This window comes from Colobus angolensis, unplaced genomic scaffold (assembly GCF_000951035.1).
Source record: "Colobus angolensis palliatus isolate OR3802 unplaced genomic scaffold, Cang.pa_1.0 Scaffold345, whole genome shotgun sequence".
Classification (NCBI taxonomy): domain Eukaryota; kingdom Metazoa; phylum Chordata; class Mammalia; order Primates; family Cercopithecidae; genus Colobus; species Colobus angolensis.
The window spans coordinates 896,504-916,247 of NW_012116766.1; positions in this window are offsets into that span (position 1 = coordinate 896,504).

The following is a 19,744-nucleotide window of genomic DNA, read 5'->3' on the forward strand; positions in this document are numbered from 1 at the left end:
TTTCTTTCTTTCTTTCTTTCTTTCTTTCTTTCTTTCTTTCTTTCTTTCTTTCTTTCTTTCTTTCTTTCTTTCCTTCTTTCTCTCTCTCTCTCTCTTTCTCCCCGCTATGATCTATGGGAAACTTCCCTGGTCTTCTCTTTCTTCTGATGCTTCCTATTGTTCTTGTTAGATCCCTTTCAGTATTTTTTTTTTAATTCCTTTCACCCCTTCCCCTAACCTCCTTGACTAGTCTCTTTTTGTGCTTGGTTTAGGAGACAGGTTGTCATTAATTTAGCCCAGTCTTTTCTCCTGCTGGCCAAATATTCGGTAGGGGATGGGGAAAACCTTCACAGCAACATAACCTCAGGATAAAATGGTCACAATCAGACCTTGCCAAATCCAAATTTATTTTATCATAGTCACTCCTAATTATCGAGGAAGAAGAGTTTAAGGGCTTCTTCTATTGTTTTAGTCTGTTTGTGCCAGGGGATTCTCCTTGGAATAAAACTAGAATAGGCTGTGAACATGGAAAGCTTCTATGAGTGACAGTTCTAAAGTGGCACTGTCTGTTACATAGGTATGTCTATGAGTTTAAAAAGAGGAAAATTTTTGTCTTCCAGTTTTACTCTTTCCAAGGAGAGACTGGTCATATAAAAACACTGGTTTTCTTTTGCTAGGAGATCTTTATCTTCAGTCTTGCCATTACCTTCACCAGATTGTTATTTGCCTCCTTGCTGACAAAAGGGCACAGGAGCTTTTCCCACTCTGCTCTTTTAAGCTCTCCGAGTAAAGACATGCTGGTCGTCTTTCAGATTCTCAAAAGAATCTGCTCTATCAAAGGCCTTTGGACATGCCTTGGTGACAGGGTCTTTGGACATGTTGACACCTCTGCCTTGGAAAATTCTCTGTTGTACACTTTCATATAGTTAATTTACGTTCATTTTATTTTCATCTCTATTTGCACACTCTCAGGGAAGCAATGCTCAATTGCCAAAACTTAGGTGTGCTCCTTTACTTTTTTTTTTTTTTTTTTAATGAAACAGGGTCTCACTCTGTCACTTCCAGGTTGGAGTGCAGTGGCATGATCTCGGTTCACTGCAACCTTGACCTCCCAAGTTCAAGTGATTCTCCCACCTCAGTCCCCAAGTAGCTGGGAACACAGGTGCGCGCCACCACACGCAGCTAATTTTTGTGTATTTTGTAGAGATGTGTAGAGGCGGGGTTTCACCCTGTTGCCCAGGCTGGTCTCGAACTCCTGGACTCAAGCGATCAGCCTGCCTCGGCCTCCCAAAGTGCTAGGATTACAGGCATGGGCCACCATGCCCAGACAGCTCCTTTACTCTTTGTTCCTTGTACTCCTCTTTTATTGCACATACCACAATTTAAAATTGTATGTTCAATGATAACTTAATTTTTGGTTCCTCCCATTAACCTGTAAAGTCCCAGAAAAGCATGACTCCTGTCTGGTTTTTTTCTCATTATTGAAGCCTTAGAGCCTAACAAATAATTAACACTCAGCAAATACTCCTTTGACTGAGTGCACTATGGTGTTGTCCAAGTACCTCTTAGGATAGGTAGCATGGAAATAGTGATGTACTATAACATTGCATATTCTCCTACGTTTATGCAATCTCGTAAACCATGCCAATACACATACCGGAAATCTGGGGCAAGTATAAACATTTAGGACTCTATTTTCATTAACAAATATACCACATATCACAAAGGATAGCCAAGAAAACTCCTCTACTGAGAACAATTATGCTTTTGTACTTGCTTTCTCTAGAGCATCTCTCTTAGGCTTGTATTATCCTTTTAAGATTTGTGTGAATTACATTTTTTCCTGTTACTCTTTTCCCTCCTGTCTGAGTTACTGGATTTGAGCCATAGATGTAAGTTCTCTCTTTGCTTCCATTCTTATATTGGTATATTTATCACCACCAAGAGTTCCTAGTTGATTTTTCAAAGTTTCTCTGTTATAAACTTTATCCTGTTCCTTGTCTTTCACTGGCATACCCATTGATAATTTACTTTTCTTCTTTGTATGATATTTAACAAGCATTTATCCTTCAACTTTTAAGGTTCTCAAGAATCTACTTCCTCGAGGAACACAAAGCAATGTGTAACATTTCAGGAGCTTGATAAATTTATTTTAAATTCGGTAAACACACAAAAATAAGGTTAGGCCACATTGGAGAGCAAGACCTTTTAGATCAAACAAATATACCAATGTTCCCAAGCTGCAAGGAATAATTTCTTAACGTTATAAAATGTTCTTTCTGGCCTTCGATGGCCTACATTTATTACGTTTATATTGGTCAGAATTTAAGGCAAGTAATGTCTTAATTTTACTCTTCTTCATCTTAAGTAATTATTTCCCTAGAAGGTTCCCAATTAATGGCTTCATTTTTTAAAGTATTCAGAAAAAAAGCATTGAAGGATGAAATTGTCCCGGAAAGCATCATAGTCACAGAAATGTCTTCATAATCACTGAAAATATAGAATGGTCGGAAAAGACAACCTGCAATTATTTTATGGCATTAAAAAGCTTTAGCTTTTTAAATATAAAATGAATAATCATTATGGAGGAAAAAATGTCTCCTTGGCTTCATCGGTTTACCCAACTTCCAACTGGACATCTAATGCTGCTAGTGATAAATCCTCCTGCTTTAAGTGAATACAAGAATGCCTGAGATTTGATAGTGGGCATGCTTTCTGAAATAACATTTATGAATACTTAATTTCATTAAATATAGTCCTTAATCTCTTCTTCTGTGTTTTGTTAAACTTACCAAATGTAAAAAAAATTAAAAATTCTATTATTATCATTGCATTGATACCGAAATAGCTGGATGTCTGAAACATTTGATGACTGTCCATGAAAACATCCCAAAGTCACTGGTCTGATTAAAAATGAATCTGAATGTACCAAATTTCAATCTTTGACATGAACCTTGAGTGACAGTTCACAATAATGCATATTGATAAACTTATTGCATTTTTTCTTTAAAATAATATACATTAAAGTATTTGGTTTTCTTAGAGAATTTTCTCTTAACTAATTTGTTAATTTGCATTCTCATGTTCCATTTAAAAAAATAAATTTTATACCACTTTTTTACCTGAATTTATTCTCGATAACCTGATATGGTAAACAATATCATTTGTGCATCATGGAAATTTGCACTTGTAGTTTAGTGAAAGAATTCTCACCCCAATGTGATGGTTCTACTTCCATAGAATTTACCATACTTCTATGGTAAGTTCAAAAGAAAATGGTGCCTTTTGACATCAGCAAATATTGTAGAAGAGATACAAATGATTCAAAATCGATATATGCTTTTTTCCCTTCTCTTGCTAGACTGAGAAAAATAAACCATGGAGTGCTGGACTGATAGTAATCTTGTACACTCACAGGCATAGTGGTTACATGAGATAACTCAGAAAGCAAGGTAAATTTATAGAATAAGCAGAGCTCCCAATATGTAAAAACTAGAGTAGATAATCATTATATCACAACATTATTTCCCCTTGCTAGTCATAATTTTATCTTCTTTCTTATCCATACCCTCCACTACAAATCTCTTGACTTTAATTATGTTCCACAAATGTTGTTAATGCTCTGAACGAGCCTACCTAGAGACAAGAAACTCCATTCAGAATCATACTGAACAACTGGACACATACAACATCCCCAAGTGAAATAGCCTGATACAAATAACATTAGCATCATTCCATTTACCTAACATCTACTATCGGTGGGGTCCTGTGAAGGGTGAGGAATGTTGTCTTTTGGTGTGAATTCCAACCATAGAAGAATTAAACCCTTCTGACCATACAAAAATATAATAAAGACCCTTCTGACCAAATAGAAATATAATATCTATTTTGTATCTTGATTTTTTTCATTATTAAACTATCAATAATGGAGAATTCCTGTGCTAAAGTCACTGGTATAGTGACGTTTTGACCACATTTTTCCCAAGTACCTACTCCTTTGTCCAGATTCCTGGCTGACCAGGTGGTACTATGTGATAACTGTCTTTCCAGTTAACTTGGTTAAAGAAGGAAGGAATATCCAATTCAAGGAGAATTACTTCTAGGCCGAGACAATAAGATTTTCTTTTTCTTAAATATATGTACTCAGAATAAAAGATTAAAATAAATTGGTGATTTACTAAGCCAAATCAACTTGTAAACCAAAATTGTGGGGGATCCAACACTAAGAGCCTTCTGTGCAAAACAACAGGAGGCAAGAATGAGAAAGAAATAAAACACAGAAAAAGGTAGAGATGAGTGATCCTTCAGTTGCAAGGATAAAGAGACAGAGACTTTTGTGTCTAATGACTTTCCAAGCCCAATTAAAACCAAGTACTTCCTGAAATTTGGTTCTTCTGTATCTTTTTAATGAAGTTAATGTTCCTTGCAGTTGAATCACTTTCTGTTATTTGTAAAGAAAACAATCCCCTAATATAACCCCCTGAAGTTCTTCCCTTTACCCTTCAAAGCAATAATTTAAATGAAGGCACATCAGTATGTAAACCCCTTGAAAGATGAAAATTTTGAAGAGTGTACAGCTTGGTTTCACATATAATTTGGAAGTTAATCAAATATTTATAAAGTTAATATTTGATGCTGCATTTCAGTACACATTTTCCTTATCACAAAGTTCTAAAAAATGAGCATGTTCAAGGGTAGAAAGAAAAAGAGTCAGTGAGACCATATAAATAACTATATTCATTCATTGTTAGCAATATATGGACTACTACTATGGGTTGTGGGAACAGAGTGATGAGTAACTCAGCCCATGCTCAGAAAGTACTCACAGTCTACTAGGAGTGACAAGACAAGGCAGAGTAAAAAGTGCCACAAGAAATTAGAAAACAAAGAGACATGTTTGATATTCAGTGTTTTTTTGCTAAATCACAATCCACGAATATAGGTAAAACTGCAAATTCTTACACAAGAGTTTCAGAGAACTCCAATTAGGAAAATCATGGCAAAAAGAGCTTGAAAGAAAAGTTTTTGGTTCCCATCTCCCATCTCTGTAGATTTTAATTACAAGTAATTATTACAAAAATAATATCTATCCTATTTTAGTTTATTCTGCATGCCAAGAAGTCCATGCCACATTAAGCACTTTACATGCATTATTTCATTTAATCCTTATTACAGCCTTTTAAGGAATCAGTTTTAATTGAAATTTTACTTTAAAATTGCATATATTTAAGGTGTACAACATGGTATTTTGATATACATATACATAGTGAAATGATTAGTACAATCAAGCAAAACAACATATTCATCTCCTCGCATAGTTACTTTTTTTTTTTTTTTTTGTGGCAAGATCACCTGGAGTCTACTCTTAGCAAATTTCCGGTGTACAGTACAGTGTTATTAACTATGGTCATCATGCTGTATATTAGACCTTTAGATTTATTAATCACATAGAATTGCAACTTTGTACTCTTTGACCTACCCTCCCCATTCCCCTACCACTTCACTCTGATAATGGCCACTCTACTCTCTGTTTCCATGTTTTTGACTTTTTTTTGATACCGTATGTAAGGAGATCATGCAGTATTTCTCTTTTCTTTCAGTGTTTGGTTTATTTAACCTAGCATAATGTCCTCCAGATTCATCCATGTTGTCATAAATGGAATAATTTTCATTTTTAAGGCTGAATAATATTCTATTGTATGTATATATACCGCAATTCTTTCAACCATTCATTCATCAATGGACACTAAGGTTGTTTCATATTTTGGCTATTGTAATAATGCTACACGTGGGAGAGCAGATATCTGTTTGGTACTTATTTAGTTTTCTTTGGGTATATATCCAAAAGAATGACTGTTTTTAAAGAGAAGTCATAATTTGTAACTCACAGATGAGGAAACCCAGGTTGAAACTATTTGCCCAATAGTACATAACTCGTGAGCTTGAGAGACAGCTGATAGAGGCAGTTCCTACGGTCTTTATCTTCCTGTTAAAACTGATGTTGCATAGTGGAAAAGAAAAGGAAACTATGGAGAGACCGCTGAGAGAAGTAACTGGAAAGGACAGCACTTCTTTGAATGCAAAGCCCCAAGAGGATGGTACTTTTCAGCTTGTTCAGGAGAGATGCTGTTCAATGACTGAGCTATCACAGTTTACAAAAGAAGTGTTTTATATATGAATGTTGGCTTAAATGTCGGCAAATATGAAATAATTATCCAATGTTATTGCTCAATATCTTAAGTGGAGTCAGAGATGTCCTGTTTTCAGAAAACGATGGTTAATAGAATGACATAGTGGAAAAAACAGTGGATTTGATGTCAGTGAGTGCCTCTTACCAGTTACTTGAGTATGGAGAAGTTACTTAATGTATTTGGCCTGTTTTCATCATGTGCAAAATAAAACAGAGTAATTGATCTCAAAGATAACTTAGTTCCAAAGGCAGATGGAACTCCATGACAGCTCTTGGCAAAGCAGACCACAGAGCTGCTCTGACATTCTATTCCACATGCCTCAGCGAAGCTCCTAGTGTGTATAAAGGCCACATACTGAAAAAAGCTAAGAAGAAAGGAGTAAGAAATAAACAGAAAAATGTGAAGCAATGTGTTCATAGTGGAAGAATTCCTGAAAGCCTTTTTAAGTAGGCAGATTTTAATCCTTCTTCCGTTTTTTTTTTTTTCTCCAGATGTTCCTAAATTTCTTCTTTGAGCAAGAGTGGTTTATATGAATGAGTTGTTCATTGGTGCTTTCAGTTTGGAAGCAAGTTTATTCTGGAGAAATTTATGGACAAGGCAGAGGGAAAATGAGATATTCAGTGCTTGACTATGAAAATTTATATAATAAATACACTTTTCTGGGATTTTGACCTTGGTTGGTGTTAGAGAGAAGGCCTGTTTCCTGATTTCCTTATACCTAACTGGTCTGAAGTTTCTATCTTGTATACATATAGCCCTCACAACAAACCTGGTGTACTTCTCTATGACATATTGCTCATTCATTTGTCTCTGCACTAGAGTGAGTGTCCCAAGGAAAGAAGCTACACCTTATTCATTTTTATCTCCCTCACATGCTGATAACTCAACCAATCATGGGCAAGAAAAAAGCAATAACTGTGATTGACTAAATCTTATTATAATTTGCAGGCTGAAGCAATGGAGGTGTCTAGTGTCTACTGAAAAAACATGGCCCCTAAATTCATGATGAAAATCTGTATTCCACAAGCAAAGAAGATAGTTGAGGACTTCTGTACTGTAGACAGCCAACAGTGACTAACCAAGTGAGAAAACGAAATATGAAGCTTTTGTCTCACTGAGTCTGATGAAGTATTGAGGTAATTCTAAACTTCAAAGGTCTAATAATTTTATTTAGGTGATGAACATGTTAACAGGTCATTCATTTGGACTGAGAATATCTTGGCAGCCTCTGTCAATCACATTTGGACCATCACAGGAACTGCCAAGATATTCTTTCTTTTAAGTACATCATATTTTATGATTTGGCAACCAACCTATCAGCTAGTATACTGCTTTTAAAGTCCTGACCATGGATACATTTTTGGCTGTGACCCAGAGAATGTATTTTATAATCTTGGCCCTAACCATACTTGAGTCAGAATCTCTCATGTGGTTCTTATTGATTAATGAAATATCAATACGGGAAGTTTAGAGGGACTGAAAGTACGTTCTTGCCAAGTAGAGAACAGGCATTATTCTATTTTCTCTTCTAATCCAGCCTCCCAAGAGAAATAGCCCATTGATCATAACATAAAAAATATACTCTTAGTCATACATGTCTCCAACTCAATAAGAAGTATTAACTAACAGTGATTCAGGAAGATTTTATTGGAAGTAGCTTCAAAAGATGTTAGGTAAACTATGCCTAACTTGGGAGTGGAGATGTTGCATGGTGAATTATTTTTTAAAAAGCTATTCACTCAAAGATAATATTAACTAATCAGGCTTCACAGAATTCCATTTATACAAAAACCTGTAAGTAAATTTAAAATAATTTTAAACTTTTTTATACATCTGATATGACAGGTCTTAAGAATTTTTCTGTTTTTGGGACAGGGTCTTGCCCTGTCACCCAGGCTGGAGTGCAGTGCCATAATCATGGTTTACTGCAACCTCGACCTGCTGGGCTCAAGCAATTCTCCCACCTCAGCCTCCTGAGTAGCTGGGACTACAGGCTCTTGGTCATGCTCTATATCAGCTAACTTTTAAACTTTTTGTAAAGGTGGAATCTCCCTATGTTGCCTGGCTGATTTTGAACTCCTGGGTTCAAGGTTCCCAAAGTGCTAGGACAACAGGCATAAGCCACCGCAACCAGCAAGAATTTCAATTGTTTAACTTCCTATAAAAGACTCATTTATAAGTGGGAGCTAAATGATGAGAACACATGGACACATAATGGGGAACAACACACACTGAGGCCTATTGGAGCATGGAGGGTAGGAGGAGAGAGAGGATGGGGAAAAATAATTAATGGGTATTAGACTTAATAGCTGGATGATGAAATAAGCTGTACAACAAATCTCCATGACACAAGTTTACCTATATAACAAACCTGCACAAGTACCCCTGAACTTAAAATAAAAGTTAAAAAAATTAAAATTCTTCTGGTTTAGTATCTTATCAAATAGACATCTTTAAATAAAATATAGCCTAATATTAACTATCACATAATACAGGTAAAGGAACACATATACAAAGTGAAAAAAAGAAATGTAAGACTGATCTCTAAATCACTAAGGAAAATTTGGTGAGGTCTGCTTCCAAACCTTTATTTTTCTCTCTCCTTTCTTTCACATTTTTCTTAAGGCATTCCTTGTTTTCTCTTCCCACAGCCTGCAGCAGTTGATTAGTCATATGAATATACGTGTGTGCGTATTTCTAAGTTTATTAAATCTCTCTATATAAATAAGTTTATTAAATTTTTTTCAGTGCAAAATAGAGGATTCCGTATAATTTGCTAGAGTTGCCTAATGATAGATGATGTGAGCCTTTGTTCATATTTCTTCCTTCATCTGTCTTCCTTCTTCTTTTTCTTTTCTTTTTTTGTCTTTAAGATACTGAGGTTTTAAGGTGGATAGACTTAATTTGAACCCTAGCTCTGCCAATAACTACCTTTTTATCCTTGGGTAAATCAAGGATAAAAATCAAGGTAAATCAATGTGCCTTCCCACACATTAGTTTCCTTATCTGCAAAAGGCAATGATATTATCTAATGCAAAGAGCTGCTCTGAAACTTAAAAACTATATATCCAGTGGATAGCACAAATAAAGTAATTTTAAATGGCACCTCTACAATTCATCAGATACCTTTTCTAGTATATAGTCAAACCTGAGATGAGCAAACTTCATCAGTTGGCCTAATAACTTAATATGAATACAATATTTAAATAATATTTTCAGCAAAGGGCACTTTAGCTACTCAATTAGAGATGCCTTTTCACCTTCTATATAGAAGGATGTTGAATTACAGGATTTTTGAGGTCTCTTTTAGCTCAGAATTCTAAGGTTTTTAATTTCACCAGGTGTCTGTTGAGCGCTGCAAGCAGAAAGCCTGTTAGCCAGATATAACAGAAAATACAAATATATAAACAGAACACACAAATAAAGTGATACGGTTCTTGTCCCTTAACAACTGTGGATTTGTGAAACCACATAAGAAATAAAGCATGTATACTTGTGTTCCATCCTTATTTGTGCTGCTTTCTGAAAATTTAATCTGATTTTTTTTGGCAAATTGTCATTGTAGGGTCTCTTAGTCTTACTATTTTCTTTTATTGCATCCCTAATTTTCAAAATTACGCTCTCATTTTTATTTTTATTTTTGAAAACTTTTTGAAAAAGCAATAACTACATAAATTGCAAATAAAATTCAGAAACTTTAAAAAAGCTTATTTCTTCACTAATCATCCTGTATTCTGAATAAAATTACAAATACAACATCTGATGAAGTTGTATATTCTTGTTATCCAAAACACAATCAAGATGGCTAAATAGTGGAAAGGAGAGCTTTATTGGCAATTTCAGTTTGCAACTCAGGAAGAGAAAGTCTGTAGAATGAATGGAAGGTCCTCTCTCTTCAAAGAGGGGAAAGACAGGTTGGGTTTTATTTCTCACAGGGCTTGTATCATATATATCCAGCAAGTTTGGGGGGAAAGCTATACATATTTATGAGGAAAGCTGAGAGCATGTGCAATGGGCAAACATGTATAACATACATCCCATGTTCACTTGGGTTGGGATTTTAGCATTAAAATGAGGTGGAATTGACTATGTCAAAAGGTGGTAGGACAGAAATGCAGTTTGTGGGGAGCCTCTATAAGCTGTTTGGAACTAGCTTAAGATCTACAATCGCTTATCAGAAAAGAACATTTGTAAGGCCCGACCTCTGTCCAGTCAAAGTTGTAGTGGTCTGGGTTGTAAATCAGAGCTGATAGTTTCTATTGTTAGGGAGTTGAGCCATGGGAATTTAGATATATGCCATGCTAGCCAGACCCTGTACCCTCAACCTCTAGGTAGCTTTATTTCCTTAATCTTTAGGTCCACCTTAATTGATAAAACGACATCTATTTTTGTCTCTCAGCTCACAGTCTCTGGTCTTCATTCTTAGTCCCTGTGCTTCTGCTCAGATAAGGAATGTATGTTCCTCTATAATTAGGAATCTCATTTAGTAAAGGCGGATTGATTAATGGTTCTCGATAGCAACCATCTCTTTGACCAAAGTGATGAATGCCCTGGCCATTTTACAGCTCTCACTATTGCAAAAACAAATGCAGTGACATGTGCAGAAAGAATCACCAGCCATGAAAAACAGACACAGGAATAGTTCTGCAAAGGGCTTGTGTTGCTGGTCTTCATGATGAGCCTAAGCAGCTCATTAGATTCACTATCATGAGTGCTGTGGAAGGAAATGGTTGTGGTAAAATTGCTTTCCCCAAAGTTTACCTACTTTAAGGATCTACAACCATGTGTAAAATGATTGGTTTTTACAAGTTAGTTGTTTTAAAAAATAATGACATACTTTAAAATAGAATTAAATAAAACTATTAAAGGAACAGTTCATGTTGAGGTTCCTGGTTGCATTTTGTGGTGTTAGAGAAGGAGTGTAGGAAAAGCAATGTGGATATCCAGGGTTCTTCCTCCAGGTCTTTCACTACTTGGAAGTGTAAATTGTGACAAATCCCTGAAGGACCTTGTTTCCTCATCAGGATAATTGTAAGATTATATGGATCAATAATTCTTTACCTGAAGTCCAAGGACTCCCAAAGGGCGTATGAATAGATTTCAGAGAAACTGTAGATTTAGGTAGGCAAACATTACATTTTCATTTTGAATCATCCCTGGCTAAAATTTAACATTACTTTTAATTACGGATATCGGCAACAAGTACCTATTATTAGTGGTAGCACTACCATAACTTTGTTCCCAAGAGAAACCATAGATTTTTTTATATCTTAATATAGTTGTTGCAGATATCTTTAAATATAGTTTGCTCATTACTACTCTGAATTCAAACAGCTACTAGATCTACTACTAAATCTTGCTATAATATATTCAGAAATAAGCTTATATATTATTATGTCACAAGGTTGTTTCTGAAAATACTTTAAAAACAATTTCAGTCTAATTAAGACTTTTTGGTAAGCCTCTAAATTTTATTTTATGGGTTTGATAACATTATCTAAGAGGGGGTTGAACCATAAGCTTCTTCAGACTACCAAAGCATGTGGGCACAAAAGAAGCAAAAATTCTTCGCATTAAATAAATGCTAAAGGCTTTTTTAAAAAAAAAAAAATTCTGAAGGTCAAGATTATAGTTCTATAAGATTTACTCTAAATTCACTAAGTAGAAATTATACCCAACTAAAAAATAAGAATTGTATAACTGATAAAGACCCATTTCTCAATCTATGTATAATATAAAGACAACTTTTTAAAGGACTGAGCTAAACATCCCTTAAAAATGGCATTAATTAGGCCATGCCATGCAGATTTCTGCAGGTTTGATAAATGTAATTTGGATTATATAATTAAGTTCCTATCTCTTGACTATAGTTTCAAATATTAGTTCATGAGTAAGCTGAGCATTTGTCCAAATTTTGTCTTTATTTGAATTTCTTTTTCTAAGCATGTAGAGAATGTGATTGAATGAGTGAATTACTAAAGAATGAATTATATTCATATTTTTCAAACGATGAAGTAGGAAACAGGAAGAGTGACTGGCAAAGCAAATAAAATTTGAAGTTCTGACTTTGGTCTAATTCTACCATCAACAATGTCTATTATTAGATTTATACTAACTCATTATTCCTTCCTAGAAGGAACAATAATCTATCTTCAAAGTCTTGGGGGATGGAAAAGCACGTTCAACAGGTTTTGATGTAAAGAAAAGGGCACGCTTTCTAAGAATGTCTGTTTTATAATAGTAATGGTTGTCACCATAAATATGATTAATTGGCTTTTTGTCAGCAACAAGACTTTTAATTCTGAGACAGTGGCAAAATGAATAATGAAAAGACTTCATCATTTCGTATAGCTGCATTTTTGAAGAATGCAAATCTTATGATGAAAGTAGGAAGTTGGCTGAATTATGTGCAAACTGCAATTTGACCAACATTGTTTTATCATAATAACTACTCTTAATGTGTCAGCCATATTTCTCTTCTTGCAGTAAAATCATATTTCTTTGAAGGGACAGTGAATTATTTTTTCCTGTCTGTATGCACTTCAATAAGGTGGTGCTGAATGATTAAAATGAAAGTCTACATATTTCAACACGTACATTTTTCTTTTCTTATTTCTTCAGACTTAACCAATTAATTTTGGTCACAAAGATCTTGGTCTTAACTAGTCATTTCTAGCACATTTGATGTAGTTTACTTTGGTTAAGACCTTTTAGATTCAAATATGAAAAAAAGGACCAAGGGATTTCTTTTAAACGATGTACACTTGTGAAGATGTACTTTATTAACAATAAAGGATTCTTATTCCACAAGGGATTCTAAGTCATACTCTGTAGGTCTGGAAAAAAGGATTTAACCACGTGATTCTAGATTTCACCCACATAATAAATCCTTCTCTACAATTTTACATCTGTTTATGTACATTTTGGTTTTGGAGTTTACATATAATTTTACAGATAAAGTTTTTACATATTTCATATTTCATATTTTAATATACATGCAACTTTTTTTTCTAACCTGGAGAGCATGATATCAAAAATGTAAACGGCCACCTTATAGGGTAAAATAAACTAAACACAACTGGTTTTTATCAACTCATTAAACATTCTATATTAGTTTTCCTTTTTAGTTTTTTAGACGAAATTTCAAAAAAGTTTCACTCTCCCAGCCTGGAGTGCAATGGCGTGATCTCGGCTCACGGCAACCTCCACCTCCCGGATTCAAGCAATTCTCCTGCCTCAGCCTCTCATGTAGCTGGGATTACAGGCGCCTGCCACTACGCCTGGGTAATTTCTGTATTTTCAGTAGAGACGGAGTTTGACCATGTTGGCCAGGCTGGTCTTGAACTCCTGACTCAGGTGATTTGCCCGCCTCAACCTCCCAAAGTGCTAGGATTACAGGCGTTAGCCACTGCACCTGGCCTAATAGTTTTCAATAAAGAAAATATTCAGAGTAAAGACTAGTCACTCTGAATAAGAGTAAGACAATTACTCTTAAAACTGCAGGAATTCATTCATTCGTGCCTTTTAAATTATTTCCCTTTCTTTTGTCACAAAAACTTTTATGTATTGAATATGTATAAAGGAGTATTGAGAGGAAGTGAAGTAAAAGAAGTGCAGAGTTTGAAGAGATTAAGTTGAATTATGCTTTTATTTTTAAAATGAGGCAAGGATAGATATTTGATTTTATAAACTTTCGGTCCCTTAAGTCAAAAATGAATAAAATTATAAAGTTAAAATTTTCCCTTATCTCATTATAAATGGAACTTTAAAAGCTGAGAGATTACAAATATGAAGCTATTTGTGTTGTTTTCCAAAGTTATAAAAGTTATATGAGTATTTACTACAGTCGTTGCTTTGTTTTGTAGATTAAACTCTATAGTGTATTTGGAATTAAACACATGTATCTTAGAACAGGTTATAAATGTGAAAATATAAAACACAGATAATCATTGGATTAGATAATTGCCATTGACAAAGCTATATTCACAGGTAAATACCAGACAACAAAGCCAACTAAAGTCAAGGTAAAACACTTTTCTAGTTTAACTGCTTAGAGTTAAACTAGAATTTTTACAACCTTAAAAGCAAGCAGTGAGCTTTAATGGAACTATTTTTAAGAAATAAAAAGGTTTTCTCAACAGAAGTGCATATTAAAATTGTGTTCCATTTCTAGAGAACAAATTATAAAGGTTTTGTCATTTGTATTTATTTATAAATGGTTTAGGGCCATATATTACACTTTATTATCTGACATGGACATTTAAAAGCTTAATATGTTTCATAGCAAGTTATAGTTTAGTTACAGACTAAAAAGAGCCCTAGACTTAAAAGCTCTTTCTCTGTACTTACACACACACACATACACACACATACAATGTATGTCTATACATATATGTATATATAACATTCATATTTGAACGTATACATATATAAGTAAAATTAATATAATATGGAGGACTTCCTACATATTATCATGTTGGGCACTTTGGGAGATACAAAAATGGAAAAAAGACTATTTCTACATTGAAAAGATTTTGCCCACTAGGTGTGGAAGACATAATACACAAATATTAGGCATAAATTGATAAATATAAAAAAGTCCCCAGGTAACCTCTTTAATGTTCACAGAAGAGAGAGCCACTGTCATCTGGGCATCTGAGGAGACCTAATAAATAAAGGAGTGATGTTGGAACTTGAAGTATATCTTATGCTATATGGAGATGAAGGCATTCACAGTGAATGAAACAGTTTGAGCAAAATCCAGGACAACGTGCATGACATAAAAAGAAGTAACAGATATGCTTTTGGGGAGGTGCAAATATGTAAAAGTATGTGGTATGAAATGAATTTAGAAACATAACTTGCAGACAGAGTCTCAAATGCCAGGTCTAGGGTTCATACTCTACTGTGTACAATAGGTACATGAAAGTCTCTGAACAAGGAAGTAGTCTGATGGGATGTGGGTTTTGCAGAAGCATTTTCAATGCTTTATTATGCAGAATGTTAATTCTCTCTAAGTCCTTCTTGGAAAACTTTCTCTACATCAAGTTCACAAGGATATTCTGTAATATTATTTTAAGAAGCTGTCTGTTTCATGCTGCTATAACAGATTACCTAAGATTAGGTAATTTATAAAGAACAGAGATTTATTTCTCACATTTCCGGAGTCTGAGAAGTTCAAAATTAAGGCACAGGCATTTGGTGGGGGCTTCTCTCTGCTTCCAAGATGGAGCCTGGAGCACGGCATTCATCTGACAGAGGCGAGGAACACTGTGTCCTCACATGGCAGAAGGCAGAGGGCAATAAGAGACCTAATTCCCTCAGTCAAAACCTTTTACAAAGACAACTAATCGTGAGGGCTGAGCCTTAATCGTTCAATTACCTCCCGAACGACACACCTCCCAATCCTCTTGCTTTGGGGATTAGTTTCCAAGGCATAAACTTTGGGGGACACAATCAGACTATAGCAGAAGCTTTATAGTTTTATCATTCCCTTGAGATCTTCAATCTACCTGGTATTGGTTTTGTGAGGATATAAGATAGAGTTCAGATTTCCTTTATTTCCCCAAATGAGGAGATATGTTTTTCTTTCTAATTTTCTGGTTCTTGGAGGAAGCTTCACTATATGATCAAAATATTAAATAATGCTGATTAGTAATCAAAAATGAAAAGTAAAATAGCATTTATTTTCACCCAGTTGGCAAAGACTTTTTCAAATTGTTAGTATTTAATATTGATAATTATAATATCAGTCTTAGAAATGAAACAGTGTTTGGAAGTCTTGGCATTGGAGTTGTCTTTTGAGAGATCATTTTTGCACTATATATCAAATGCTCAAAATATTTACAACCTTTTTATAATTCTGTTTTTAGCAATCTATAAAAAATAGAAAATTTTAAAAATAAAACAAACTAGCAAAGAAGACTAGGGATTTCTGGGTTAGGGATTTTTAATTTTAAATAGGATACTTAGGATGTCCTCACTAATAAAGGTGATGTTTCATCAGACACTGGAGAGAGGTAAAGAGTTGGCCATGTGCACATGTCTGGAAGAAGAACATTCCAGGCACTGGGGTGAGGGAGTCCAAAGGATCTGAACAGGACCACATAGTGCACACTTGAGGAGCAGCAATATGGTCAGTATGGAGGGGGAAAGAAAAGTTAAGTGAGATCAGAGAAACAGCTGGGCCTCCATCTGGGGGCCCTTTCTCAGGCTGTAAAAGTCTTGGAGTAAATCCACCTGAGACAGAATCTACTGGAGGGATTTGAATAGAGAATTCACACAATCTCAAATATGATTTACCAAATTTACTGTGACTTTTATGTTTTGAATAGAAGTTAGGAACATAAGAGAAACCAGTCAGATGACAATTTGACAATCCAGGACAAAGATGATGGTTTTTCAAACAAAGATGATAAAAAGGGCCAGATTCTAGATAAATATAGAGTTAACAGAATCTGTTGACAGATTGGATATGGATTAAAGAGAGGAGTCAAAATAGTTCTAATGCTTTTGGCTTGAGCATCAGAAGAATATATTTGCTATTAAATGAGATATGTAAGACTGTAGGGGAAGAAGAGTTTGAAGGGAAGATCAGAAGCTTGAATTTGCTGTAAATTTGATGCGTTCACATGGAACAGACAGAAAGATGTAAGATTCTGATGTTCAGTACAAAGGTCTGCACTGGAGATACACAGTTAAACATCAGAATAGAGATAGTATTTAAAATCATGAGATTACTAGGAGAGTGAGAGTAATCAGAGAACAGAGTTAACATTGACTCCCATGTTAAAAACTTGAGTATATAGTAAGTATCTAATAAGAGAGATTAGAAAGAACTTGATATGTTGTTACAAAGAAAACTAGGAAAATTTGGGAATCTGAAAAACAAGAAAATAAACTACATCAAGGAGAAGAAATATATGAAAATTATAATACAATAATTATGCCATATCTTTGTATAACAATTAAAATCATAGCTTTGGGAAAGTAATAAATGATGTGGAAAATACTCCTTATCTATTAAGATAGATAACAAAATACAAATTATGATCCTTGTTTTGAAAAATCAATTAGTAGGGTGAAGCGTATATTTGAATAGAAAAAATTGACCAATTATATCACAATATTAATCATGTTTATCTCTGGGTGGCAGAAGTATAATTTCATTTTTCCCTATATTTTGCATATTTCCCCAAAAATATTAAACAAGATGAATTACTTTTATACCTATGATGAAACAAAACTGGGTTATTTTAAAAATTTGAAGTGGACCCTACAGTTCCTTTGCATCCAAGTTTTTTGAAACATTTCAAACTATAGAAAAGATAAAGAACAGTACAATGAAGTTAACTCTCCACCCAAACTATCAATTGTTGCCACATTTTCATGTTTTTATATTTATACACACACACACACACACACACACACAACTTCTTTTGGCTGAAACATTTGAAAGGAAGTTGCAAATACCACAGCACTTCACTTCTAACTATTACCATGTATCTCCTAAGAACGAGGACATTTTTCTGCAAAATCACACTTGACCCACTAACATTGCTGTAATATTACCTAGTAATAACTAAAATTCAGATTTCCTGAAGAGGCCCCAACTGATTTTAATAGTATTTTTTTTAATGATTCAAACTATGATCACACATTGCCTTATTGCTTTAGTTTCTATGTTTGTATGTCTATTTTGTTTCCTTTGATCCAGAGAAGTTCTACTTTTTTTTCTTTCTTTTTATTTGGTCTTTCATGATGTTGAGAGGTTTTGGAGTCCAGGCCAATTGTTTTGCAGAATGGTCTGATTGTTTCCTTATGACTAGGTTCTGGTTTCATGACAGAAATGCTACATAAGTGATGATGTCTCCTTCTCAGAACATCACATCTGTAGACACAGAGTATCTGTTTGTCCTATTATTAGTGATGGTAATTCTAATCACTTGATTAAGATGGCATTGCCAGATTTTTCCATTGTAGAGGCTCCTTTTCAGCTTTTGTAATTAATAAGTAATTTGTGGAGTGATCCTTTGAGACAGTGTGAATAACCAGTTTCCCAATAAATTTTCAGTCAGTGGTTTTAGCATCTACTCTGTGTTGCAAAATGTCAATTTTCTATTGTTCTTTGTGCTTCAATATATTAATGTCAAAGACAGTGTGCCCCTTCAGTGTTATTTATTTTTCTTCTCTCTTCTTCCATCCTTCTCTCATTTTCTTCCTTTCTTCCTCCTTCCTTCCCTTTCCTCCTTTCTTCCCACAGGTTGGTGGCAGAATTTATTTCCCTGGGATTGTAGAACTGAGGTCCTGTTCTCTTGCTGGCTAGTAGCTAGGAGCTACTGTCAGCTCCAGGCTGCCTGCAGTTTTTTCTTGCCAAATGTCAGTCTCCACAAACCCTCTCACAGCAGGGCAGCTTATTTCTTCAAGCCATCAAGGAAAAAAAGTTTCTTTCTAGTACACTAAGATAGAGTGTTATATGATGTAACTTAAAACCTAATTAGGGGAATGGCATATCATGACCTTTGTCATGCAACCTAACCTTATCAAAGGAGTACATTCCATTCCTCTTGGCAAATTCTAGGGGTTAAAAGCAAGTCATGGGTTCTGCCCGTTCACAAGGGGGAGGAAATTTATTATGGAGTATGAAGGTGGGAGCTATTAGGGCTTGTCCTCCATGTACAGGGCTTTCATTAACTTTTACAATTATGTAATTTTTGTGAATTTCCTTTCTAAGCAGAATGATCATTTAAATTTTCATGTATGTGGTCATTATGAATGTTTTCTCATTAATTTCTACTTTTCTGCACTGTAAATAGAAAAAAGTTTTTATTCTTTTTATTTCATGAAGTTTACTGATACTTGGGAGAAAGGTAGTATCCTTGATATTAGGGCTTAAAATCATGATATAGTTTTAAGATCTACTTTCATTAGTATGTTCTTTAGTTATTCCATATTCACATTTTCTTGGTCTGATTGACCTGTTTTGGGCTGATAGTGATATTTTAAGGTGTCTTATTAAGAGTGTATTTATGCCTGTGTAGGTCTTCCTTTATGAAGGTATTTCCTACACAATATGACTCATAAATATGTAAAATTGTCATGTCTTCATTGTGGATTTCAGCATTAAAAGTATTCTTTTTCATGTTTTATTCTTCAACTGTAAACCCTGATTATCTGGATTGTCTGATATCTGGATCATAAGCTGTGTTTCCATTTGCCTGGTCACACCTTTGCCTGTCTACTTTTAGCCTTTCTGAGTTACTTTAAGTATGAGATTTATATACAGTATGGAACTGTGACTTGCTTTGACTCATGTGAAAAATGTTTTGCAGTGAGGTAAGCCCATTTATATTTACTGATATGACTGACTAATTTGGTCTCAACTATCATTTTATCATATTATATTATTTTATTTATATTTACTGTGACTCACTCTCTATGTGTCTTATTTTCTTTGTGGTTCATATTGTTATCTCTCTCTCTCTCTGAGAGCATATAACATTTCTCTCACCTTTCTTTTGCATTTACAATTAACTGTATCTAATAATCATCAATAGCCCCTTTGCCAAAGTTTC